We start from the raw sequence: 12,190 nt of genomic DNA, 5'->3' as shown, positions 1-12,190 counted from the left end.
TTCCCCATGCATTTTCCCATAGGACCTGTTGACGCAGCTACAGCCCGAACTGCTGAACGGAATTACACCAAATTTGGCAAAGAGGTAGTCCTCAGTTCAGACTCGTGCCTTTTGCTTACATGGTGTAAATCCGTTCAGTAGTTTCTGAGAAAATTAGAGTTAAAAAGATAGATATATCTGGGCGGAGCCTCACCACACATCTCATCGTGAGATCTGATTGGCTGTCAGTACTTCATCCAAGTGTTGGCAGCCATCTTGGGACCAATATACATGATAGCACCTCATTAAAAAGCATTGCAGTTAATAGAAGGTTTTAAGACTTTAGTTACATTATAAATCATTTGTTGATGGTACCATACTCATTTTAGTAATTGTAGTGTGTTCTAAGGTGATTTTACCATGTGAAAAAGCCTTCTGCTGTGATATCATGAATCATGTTTGAGAGAAAACTATTTTCTCATGCTTTTCCCACAGAGGTTTGGAAGGTGATCTATAAGCTAAACTGAGAGCATATTTTCTGTTAATTCACATTATCTTTCTCAGTCATGTGAGAATTAAGTCTGACATTCTTAGTAAAACATGTACATCCAACAAGGGCAGAGACTGTCAGTTGATTCCTTTGTGTTCTACTGCAGCTTCCAAGAGTGTTCTAAAGAACAACTAGAGCGCTAACAGTCCTACTTATGACAAACGTATTGCACACCTGAAGCCATCTTGATTGCAATAAAGTGGTAACTCTTAAAACATTTAATTTAAAAAGGAACAAAATTAGGGGGTTCATTTTGCCATAGAAAGTATGATTAGTGCTGCAGAAAGAAAAATTAGGGCACATTTTGAGTGATTTCTCAAATCCTCTTTTATTTCATAAAAACATTCTGACATGCAGACTGAAACATGCACTTTCAATACCAGCAGCAGACTTCCCTGGTGAGCAGTAGCTTTACTACAGTGATCTAATGAGCAACTAGAGTGCTAACATTCTGAATTTATGGCAAATGTGTGACACATCTGAATGCCTTCTTGATGGAATCAAAGTAAAAAACTGAAAGTATTTCCTACTGAGGAGACTGTAGTAAATGAGGAAATTAGGAAACTTCATAATAAATAAGTCTCCCAAAATGGCCACCAGAGACAAAAGAGCCCAAATGTAGCCCAAACATCACCCAGATGTAGCCCAAGTATAGCCCAATTACAGAATGTCCCAGAGTGTTCTAAAGAACAACTAGAGCGCTAACAGTCTTATTTATGACAAAAGTATGGCACACCCGAAGCCATCTTGATTGGAATAAAGCGGTAACACTTAAAACATTTAATTTACAAAGGAACAACATGAGGGGGTTCATTTTGCCATAGAAATTATGATTAGTGCTGCAGAAAGAAAAATTAGGGCACATTTTGACTTCTCAAATCCTCTTCTATTTCATAAAAAAATTCTGACATGCAGACTGAAACATGCACTTTGAATACCAGCAGCAGGCTTCCCTGGTGAGCAGTAGCTTTACTACAGTGATCTAATGAGCAACTAGAGTGCTAACATTCAGAATTTATGGCAAATGTGTGACACATCTGAATGCCTTCTTGATGGAACCAAAGTAAAAAACTGAAAGTATTTCCTACTGAGGAGACTGCAGTAAATGAGGAAATTAGGAAACTTCAAAACAATTAAATCTCCCAAGATGGCCACCAGACACAAAAGAGCCCAAATGTAGCCCAAATATCACCCAGATGTAGCCCAAGTATAGCCCAATGACAGAATGTCCAAGAGTGTTCTAACGAACACCTAGAGCGCTAACAGTCTTACTTATGACAAAAGTATGGCACACCTGAAGCCATCTTGATTGGAATAAAGTGGTAACACTTAAAACATTTAATTTACAAAGGAACAAAATGAGGGGGTTCATTTTGCCATAGAAATTATGATTAGTGCTGCAGAAAGAAAAATTAGGGCACATTTTGACTTCTCAAATCCTCTTCTATTTCATAACAACATTTTGACATGCAGACTGAAACATGCACTTTGAATACCAGCAGCAGACTTCCCTGGTGAGCAGTAGCTTTACTACAGTGATCTAATGAGCAACTTGAGTGCTAACATTCAGAATTTATGGCAAATGTGTGACATATCTGAATACCTTCTTGATGGAATCAAAGTAAAAAACTGAAAGCATTTCCTACTGAGGAGACTGCAGTAAATGAGGAAATTAGGAAACTTCATAACAAATAAATCTCCCAAGATGGCCACCAGAGACAAAAGAGCCCAAATGCAGCACAAATATCACCCAGATATAGCCCACATGTAGCCCAAAGACAGAAGTGTGCAAAACACTTATTTATTGTGTATTTGCAGTTTTATATAGTGCAGACTTGTCAGGTATTGGAGTGCTTTACATGAGCATTGGTAACATCACACAAGATCAAATTCATTTTGGTTGTAGACATGGGGAGATTAAGTGATTTGACCAGAATCAAAGGATGTTGCACTGAAGCAGAAACTCCAACCGGGTTCCCCAGTTGCAAAGTCTGCAGCTCTGGAAGTAACACCACATCCTCTCCCCTAAGTGCAACATTTAATCAAGTGGTCAACTGGATAAAAAAATATAAAGATTACAAATAATTTAAAAGTTCTTTGTTGCTATTTGAAAACTCAGAAAATATGTCCTCATTTTAGTTTTTTAGAGCACTAACCATAATTTGTATGCAAATAATACCCTCTCATATATGTAATTTCTAAAGGAAATGCTCTAGGTATTACAGTTTTGATTACATCAAGATGACGTCAGGTGTTCCACACTTTTCTAATAAATATAGAATGTTAGCAATCTAGTTGTTCATTGGGATACTGTTGAGAGGCAGAGGCCAGGGGCACGGACTCTGAAAATTGAAGGCAGGTAGGAGAGTGCAGAGGCAACAATTTGACCACACTGGGCAGACAGGAAGGGCAGTGGCAGCACAACAGACTATGGAGGGCAGTGGAAAGGGGGGCAGGGCAACAAACCAACAATACAGGACTGGCAAGAGAGGCTGTGCCAATATAATAGACCATTGTGGGCAGAAGGAAGAGGCAGTGGTAGTACAACCATACATGCCAACAGACCCGTTTCAGCCAGGAAATGTCCAATGTTTTTAAGCTCAAATGGGCTTTATTTGATCTGTCTCCTGTCTACAATCTCCTCTTTTTCAATGTAACTCAAAGGGGAAAATCAATACCCCAGTTTTTTTTCAAATTCTCCCTCTTACCAAGTTCAAAATGTTCGCAAGTATGGTACATTGGATCATGGTAGGCAGGAGGAATTGGGGTAGGGACATGGACTCGGATAACAGAAGACAGGAGGGACATGGAGAGGTGCACCAAACTGACCCTACAGGGCAGGCATCAGGGTTTGCAGCAGCGCAATACACCACACAGGCATGCGGGACGGGAGTGCAGCACAACAATACATAGAAAGCAATAGGGAGGGGACAGGACCATGCACATGTACAACAGACAACAGAGGGGAAAGAGGCAATGGTAGCTAGCTGACCATAATGGACAGACAGGAGAGAAAGCTGCAGCATAACAGACCATAAAGGGCAGGAGGGACGGATCAGGAGCATTACAATGGAACAGACAAGCCAGGAGGGAGGGAATAGGGATCTGCACATGGAAACAGAGGGCTGGGGGCAAGGGGGCAGGGCAGGAGCAGCAAGATGACCATGGAGGTCAGGCAGGATGGGCACTAGAAACAAGACACACCATGGAGACTATGATGGCATACACACAGACCATGGAGGGAAGGTGGGAGGGGGTCGGGGGCAGCTAGCTGACCACACAGGGAAGGTGGGAGGAGCCATGGCAGCACAGAAGACCATGCATGGCAAGCAGGAGGGTTAGTGGCAGCACAATGGCAATGATGGGCAAGAAGGAGGGTGCAGGGGCATGCACAAAGGACCATGGAGGATAGAAGGGAGGGTCAGGACCTGGGCACAAACAAGAGAGTTCAGGGGAAGGGGCCTCACAACAGACCGCGCGGGGCAGGCAAGAGGAGCAATTGCAGCACAACAGACCAGGGAGGGCAGAAGGGTGTGGCAGTAAATTGGACCATGGAGAACAGAAGGAAGGGGATAGGGGCATGGCATGTGGACAGGCAGGGTGGAGGTGGCAGGGACAGGTTACAGTCATCTGACAATGCTATGCAGGTGGGAGGGGAGTGGCAGCTCAAAAGAACACTCAGAGTAGATAGGAGTGGCAGGTCCATGGAACATGGTGGGCAAAAAGGATGGAGCAGGGGCATGCACAAAGACATTGGAGGGCAGGTGGAAGGAGAATAGGGGCAGCAAGCTAAGCACAGAAGCTAAGCAGGAGGTCAATGATGGGCCATAGAATTGTGCAATGTAGGGCAGGAGGAGTGGACTGGTACATCATGCTAAATGGAGGGCAGTGGCAGCACATCAGACCATGCACGGCAGGAGGGAGGAGGCTAGTCCATGATTCAGACAACAGAGGATAGGGAGGAGGTGGATGGGGCAGCAAGCTGTTCAGAGAAGGTGGGTATTAGGATCTTTTTTTGTTTTTAAAATGTGTGTCTGTGCGAACTACTTAAAATATGAACAAGTATGCAGCATAATCTCACTTTTATTCAGGAAGAAGAGGACGTTTGTGACTGTGACTCCGGGCTCACTTGGCAGAAACACCCCCTGACCCTCCACCCCCATCGCAAAATGTAATGCCCATGAAAAGGGTAGGTGGACGCAGTGCTATATAGAACATAGTCCTGAGAGCACGATTGAAAATGAAAACTAGATATAGTATATGGTATAAACCATGCACCAAAAAGTGTGATATAAGATGAACCGGGGTGTGAAATATAATATGCAATACATTGTGCACAATGACAGATGCATTGGAGAGCGCGAGATGGCACAGGCACTAGCGCGTGCTATGTGATATGCGCCTTGGAGTGTAATATGCACAGGGCAGTGTTGTGTAACCTAACTAGTCTCTAAAGTTGCAATATAAAATATGTGCTGGGGAGTGTAACGTTGCATATGCACTGTGACAAAGATATGGATCCCAGAATGTAATATGTATGGCATAGCCCTGTGCGTTATAACATAGGCATCGAGGAAGGCACATTAGATGGGGCAATATAACCCGTGCAAATGCAAGTGTGGCATGACATATTCACGGGGTGGTGTTACAATGCACATGGGCTAGAGAGTGTCATAGCATACGCACTAGCTGGTGGAATACAACACAGAGGTGTGTGGCACTCGGCGGGCACTGGTGGGTGTAACACAGCATTGAGCTCAGCCAGGAGCACGCTATAACTCTCAAGTGAGGTTCGTCTCCTTTCCAGGGAGTAAAATAGTATTACACATCTGGCAGTGGATGTGTGTTTTATTAACCGTGAGGGGGGTTTCTTGCATAGTTTGGTCGAATTTTTGTCGAATCCCCTTTGAATGGCTTGGTGTGCGTGTGTATTAAATGTGCCCGTCAATAGCTACCCATGTTTGTATAAATAAACGACAAGGGTGTCTACTTGGAGAGTACCCACCTGCGGGGGCGCTGGGATTAGGCACGGTAGGGGGTTAGACATGTCAGAGCTTCACTAGTGGTGTAAATACATTCCACGTGGATTCATTGTATGCATAGTCGCCTTTTAATGAATATCACGTGAATTGTCATAGTGATAGGTACATACGGTTTGTCCAGCATGTCCTAGGTGTTTCTATAAATAATTTTTTTTTTTAAATAATAAAAAAAAAGGCTGGCTCCCCTCCTAAAGAACTTTTTTTAAAAAGGCCATGACCCGGGGGTGGAGTCCCCGGGGACGATTAAGGCCTTGGGAGGGGGGGCCACGCGGCACCCTTCCAAATTTATTTTTTTCAACAAAAAAAATTATGGTGCAGGCCCTGGGGGATGGGGTCCCCAGGGTCAATACATTAGAAAAAGAAGGGGGGCCACACAGCCCTCCTTCTTAAAAAAATAAAATAAATAAAATACCGGCATCGCGCCGGAGGCCACTCCCCCTCCTTGCAGCACTCTGCAAACGCACCCCCTGGCCAGTTGTAAGTTGGGGAATTAATTCCCCTTCAATACTGAGGGTCCCTGAGGGCCAACTAGCCCAACAGGTATCTCCAGTATGCACCAGGGAGCTGCGTTGCAGACAGGTGTTCTGAGGCCACGCCCCTTTTTACACCTCTATGCAACGCAGCTCTGTGGCGCTTACTGGAGGTACCTAGTGGACTAGTTTGACCCTAGGGCCCTTAGGATTCAAAAGGACTTAATCTCTCAACTTAGAACGGCCATAGGGCGCGTTTACACAGTGGTGAAGGGAGGGGACGGGGCCTGAGGCGACGTGTGCAAACACACCCTGTGGCGCGTTTTAAGTTGGGGAAATAATTCATTTTCAAACCTGAGGGACCCTGGGGGCCAACTACCCCACCAGGTGCTTCCAGTAAGCGCCACTGCTCTGCATTGCAGAGAGGTGGTGCAGGCCGTGCCCCTTTTTACACCTCTCTGCAATGGCGCTTACTGGACGTACCTAGTGGGCTATTTTGCCCCTAGGGACCCTCAGGATTCAAGGGGACTTAATCTCCCAACTTAAAATGGCCACAGGGCGTGTTTACACAGTGGGGAAGGGATGGTACGGGGCCTGAGGTGACGTGTGCAAACACGCCCTGTGGCGCGTTTTAAGAGGGGCTTACAGAGGAGGTCATGCTAATCACAGGGGGACCCCAACGCATAGTGCTCCCTAGTGTATGTAGGTGTAAGTTGAGGGTACAGGATGATTTTGCAACAAGGCTTCTTTCTGCTCTTCTGTTTGTTCTTTCTGCACGTTATCCTTCTTCCTGCACTTTTCTTCATCTTTGAGGACTTCTGTTGCTTCTTTATGCATTTCTTTTTTTTTTTCTGTGCGTTTTTTCTTCTTTCTTCACATGTCCTATCTCTGTAGGCATACTTAGAAATTAGCATTTAAAAAACCTTTGAAATTCACTGAAAAAACCATAGGTTTCAGGCACGTTATAGTTAGGAATTAGCATTTAAAAAACCTTAGAAATTCACTGAAAAAACCATAGGTTTCAGGGGCGTTATAGTTAGCTGGACTTTTCACTCGTACAAAACCATTGAAAATCCCCCGTTATAGTTAGTTCAGCTAACTGTCAGACCACGCTCGATTCAATGCACAGGAGCAGAATGCCGCAAGTTCCCAATGCCCCTCCCAGGTTCTCCAGCACTGCACCTTATTGCACGAGTGCCAAACAAACCCAAGGGGGGAAAGGGGATGGGACAGAGAAGAGACGGCCACACTGCTACTTCTTATTTTCTTTCTTCTGACTCCTCCTTCTTATCTTCTTCTGCTAGCACGACAGCTTAAGGACTGTAATATAATAACACAATTAGTCCTATGTCTATCAGCTACTCTCCTTATATATTCTCTTCGTCTTATTACCTACCCTGTCTGAGTGTGACCCTTGCCTCTCTTCTGTTGAATGCTTTTCTTTTCTTTTCTTGCTTCTATGTGCTGCAACTGAAATTGTCAGAGTGTTAATTCCCTATTGTGTGTCTAATCTTCTAAAACTCTACCCCTTTTCTTTTACCCTACAGGTTCCTCACCTATTGAATTTACAGCTGGGCTTCACTTGGGGTTCTATGTAGGTAAGTATTCTTCTACTTGTTAGTCCTTCTTACATTGTAGTCCTCTGCAGTTCGTTATGCTAATCAGTTTAGTCTTTACTGAATAATCAGGTGTTGTTCTGTTATTCACTTCAGTAACTTCCTCTTAAACTAGGAGACGACTTTCTCTAAGCGTCCCTTGATAATAGTCGATAATTTTACATCACTCTGCCTCAAGGTATATTTGCTCACGACTGACACTTGCCGCTAGCACTGGCTCATAGTCTGGTGAAAACCTCACAGTGTCTCTTATACTTTAATCACCACAGCCCTAAAATGAGCCGCAAGTCTTTATGCGCGTACACCACTGCTCCTCACGGAACAGTCTTACCGCGCTCTCCAGATGATTCGAATTCCTCACGGACAACTCACGAACTCTCCTCCACGACTTCTTCCTCAGGATACTCAAGACGGGAAAAATGTGAAAAAAATGGTGCGCGTCGAAGTTTTCCCTATTACAACACGACGCACCTCAACGACCTTCTCTCCCTCAAATCTCAGGTGAAGTGCGCCTCAGCACAGGCGCTTCACCTGGAACTATCTGATGGCGAGGGAGCGCTAGAACGCTAACTCGCTGTCCAAACGGAGGGCTCTTGGCGGCCATCTTAGAATCGGTTTTGATCAATCTTTTACATAGATCCTTAGTCTTCTTCCTTCTTCCCTTTGCCCTTACTCTTACTGGGCTCACAAACAATGTTTTTCTGAATCGTGGTTTGACAATCCTGACACTAACTATAACTCGCGCGCCTGCAATGCACTGCTGATGACGTCACATATTACATCACTCATGACATGGTCAGTGACAGCACTCATGACATCACTGATGACATCTCACTTGGCAGCCCTTTACAGCACAACAAGTGCTTATCGACGCTCTCTGGTCTGCCAAAGTCTTAGCTCCATGGACTTCAGCAGTGCCACAGGCTTTCCTCATTCCTCTGGTTCGATCCCGATCATCACCTGGCATTATGTTCCTCTTATACAGAAGATGCGTCATCCAGTGATGGCTTAAAAGTAAGTTTGTTCCCATACATATAACTAGTAGTTGTTACATCAAAAAGCCTAGGCCAACTGTCGTTGTCTGGAATCTGGAACACAGTTCCCACAATCAGATTCCATCCAACCTGCCGGAATACCACAAAAAGCTGTAGGGATGCAGGGGAGAGATGTCAAGTGGAGCCAAGTTTCTGTGATAAAATAGATACATTTGCTGTAGGTACGAGATTGCCACATATAATGTGAAAACTTTGAAATCATGCCCATTCTTGAATAGGCAGGTTAAATAAAGGTCTAAATGCCAGACATGGGTCCATGTATCAAGGAAGATTACTTAACCTTTTTTAATATCCAGACCACTGTCCGTATAGGTCCTGAACTTGGGCCACCGGCACCAGCAGCTTATTACTAAAATTGGCAGTGGATTGAGTCAGCACTTTGACCTACTACTTGGGTGCAGCCTTGTACCAGTCACATTATTGCTTTATCTGATAACATAACCTCTAAAGCATTATTCAGAATTGGTTGAGCAATGACTATCATCTGTTATTTTTAAGGAAGATGAAAATGAATGAAAATCCACTTGTATATTTAACTTTTATGTACTCTTCCTTTGCTAAAGGAAATTCCTTTTGTAAATTATTCTACTGGATCAGGAATACCTTCACAAGGCGGAGGATATTCCTTTAACAGCCAATTCTGAGCAAGGCCTGAAGATAGAAACACCAGACCCTTTGTAGGATATCAACAATCTTGCTCATAAATACAGACAGCCACGCAGTCTAATTCCAGTCCCCTATTTAATGTGTGATAACATGCTTACAAGGCCACATTTTTTACAGAGCAGCTATCTATTCGAAGTTTGATCCAAGAGTAATGCTATTAAGACAAATGCTCTTTGTACTCAAAATGTTGTCCTGCAAAAAAAAAGGAAAAAAATATCCTTGCTTTTCTTTGGAGGACGTTTCCACAGCAATATTCGTTTGTTAACAGATTGAAATGAAACAATGCATCTTTTTAGTTATTTTTCACATACAGGGCCACAGGCATGATCAAAAATCTACACCTCTACTTTTTTATTATGTGGTCTTTGAAAATCAAAAATATGTTTCAGCATGGCATCTGGAGAACGTGTATTTGAATGCACATTTAAACTTAGTATTTTTGTCAAACTTGTGGCGAGTGCTAGCTAGTAAACAAAATAACTGACTCGGCTGTTCCCAACATGTATCACCATAACAACATGCCTGTCAATCAGCACCTACATTATGCTAACATTTCAAACCATTCGTGGGACAGCTCGGCTTAATGTTGTCTAAAATTAAATGGCGTGGCACGTGTCAGCGGTTTGATAACAATGTCATATTCCTTTCAGTGTTTTCCGAGGCTGCACTTTCGTATTTCGCCTGAAATGTCTGCAAGTCAGATGGTATGATTTCTTGGCACACCCACCGGCATAGGTTATTTGCCATCCGGATTATTTTCGCAAAGCTCTGCTTGATGCCTGTTACTCTTCAGATCATTAAACTGTATCCATGTATAAAAACCTGATAATCATTTTGCATTTTTTAGCCACCCTCTGCTAGCGAAAACATGTTCCCCTGTCAGACTCTGAAGTCATAAATCTTTGCAGTGTCTAGCCTGCCAACCTCTCCATGGTAGTTAAAGACCGTGCCTGGCGTGAGGGCCAGCTTGCCAGATTCGAAAACTACAAGCGCATTATCAGCACCACCAACCCGGCCAAAATAAGCTGATTTCAATTTAATAAGCAGCCGAACAAGTCACACTTATTTCGTTCACTTGCTGTCTTTGCATGAATGAGCTGCGGCCTAGAGTTTTCTCTAAGCGTAAAGATTATGCAGTGCTATAAGTTTTAATTGGACTCATGCCGAATAACTTCTGTCTTAAAACAAAGCCGTGGAAGTGACAGAATATATATCCGTATTCGCATTGAGCGACTTTCTAGAGATAGGTTCTTCTGTGCTCCCCAGAAGCACAAAGAGCCTGTCGTCTACTTCAAAGCAGATTAAATAAAACATTTAAAACATGTATTCAAATATTATTACACAACAATAACAACGAAAAATAAAAAAAATATATATATTTCTAAATGATTCGAAAATCTACAACTTCGAAAATATCTTCAATAATTAATTACACGTAAAACAAAAGGAGGGGAATCGCCCGTTAATTCAGAAGAATGTTTTTAAAATAATGTTATTTATAATAATAAATTCACTCACAGAAATTAGACAAAATTTAATGAAAGAAATATTTTCGGTCAAGGTTTGTCTGTTAATTCGTTTCAGAAATAACAAATAAATAACACTACAAAAATTAGGACATACTCTATTGCAATAGATTTAATATCCAGAAATTAGAATATGACATACGAAATGTTATTATAAAAATATTACACAAATTTAGGTCAACATAGAACTCATTTTTTAATTTCACAAATTTTAAATTAAATATAAAGAACTCAAAAAAATTGTAAAATATTCGGGTTATTGGTTAAGAGGGTGGAAGCCCCACTCAGGAAACTACCACAATCCTTGTCAGGGTGAAACACAAAAGTCACTAAACTAAGCTTTTCTGAACCCTATGGTAACATTCAACAAAAGCAGTCAGGCTTAACTTTGAGGTAATGTGTAAAGTATTTATGCACTACACAAATAGCAATAAAGTGAAAGCACAACACAAAAGAAATTGCAAAGCAATTTAGAAAAATAAAAGTACATTTGAATCCATAAAATGATTACAGAATGACAAAAATCCTACTAGTAGAACTGGAAATGTTAAATAACGTTGTTAGTGAAAATAGCACCTCAAAGCATGATGAGCCACACGTGGTCATCTAGTCATTCTAGACTGAGGGAACGTCACAAGTTCAGACTGGTTGTGAAGGTAAGTGGGTCCTATACAGAGACAAGGTATTAACCGGAGAAGAGTTACCTTATCAAATCTAATGTCAGGGGTTCCATTCATGTTGGAGGAGGCCACAAGGAGGAGGCTTTCAGCATGAAGAATAGATCGAGCATTGTGGATAGTCATTACTGTAGCGCGAAGAGCTGATTGTCACTGGAGTTTTGCACCGGCAGCCATTGTGGGCTGTCGTTGATCTAGCGGGAAGTGCAGGTCTTGTGTGGGCAGTCATCATGGACGGTTGCTGACGGCGCGAAGAGTAGTCCTCACCAGAGCTTCATTTTGGTGGTCGTAGACAGCAGAGTTTTGGCTTGAACAATCACTTTCGTCATCGCAAGGCACCCAAACTTCAGGATTTTCTCCTTTTTGTCTTTGAAGGAGCTTCCCCTGATGCCTGCCAAGGGTCCAGGACCTGCGGGGCATCTCTTGGGGATCGGGACTCCCTCTAGCAGAGGCCAGCAGCAGGAAGGTCCAGGCAAGTCAAGTTGCAGCTGGTCAACTTCAGGCAGCAGGACAGTCCTTCTTTCTGAATCTTTCTCAGATCCAGAAGTGTTCTGATGGGTGGTCTGGAAGGTCTTCTTTTTACACATCATGCCAGCCTTTGTGTAGGGG

This window comes from Triturus cristatus, chromosome 8, assembly GCF_964204655.1.
Source record: "Triturus cristatus chromosome 8, aTriCri1.1, whole genome shotgun sequence".
Classification (NCBI taxonomy): Eukaryota; Metazoa; Chordata; class Amphibia; order Caudata; family Salamandridae; genus Triturus; species Triturus cristatus.
Note: the sequence above shows the minus strand (reverse complement) of the source record.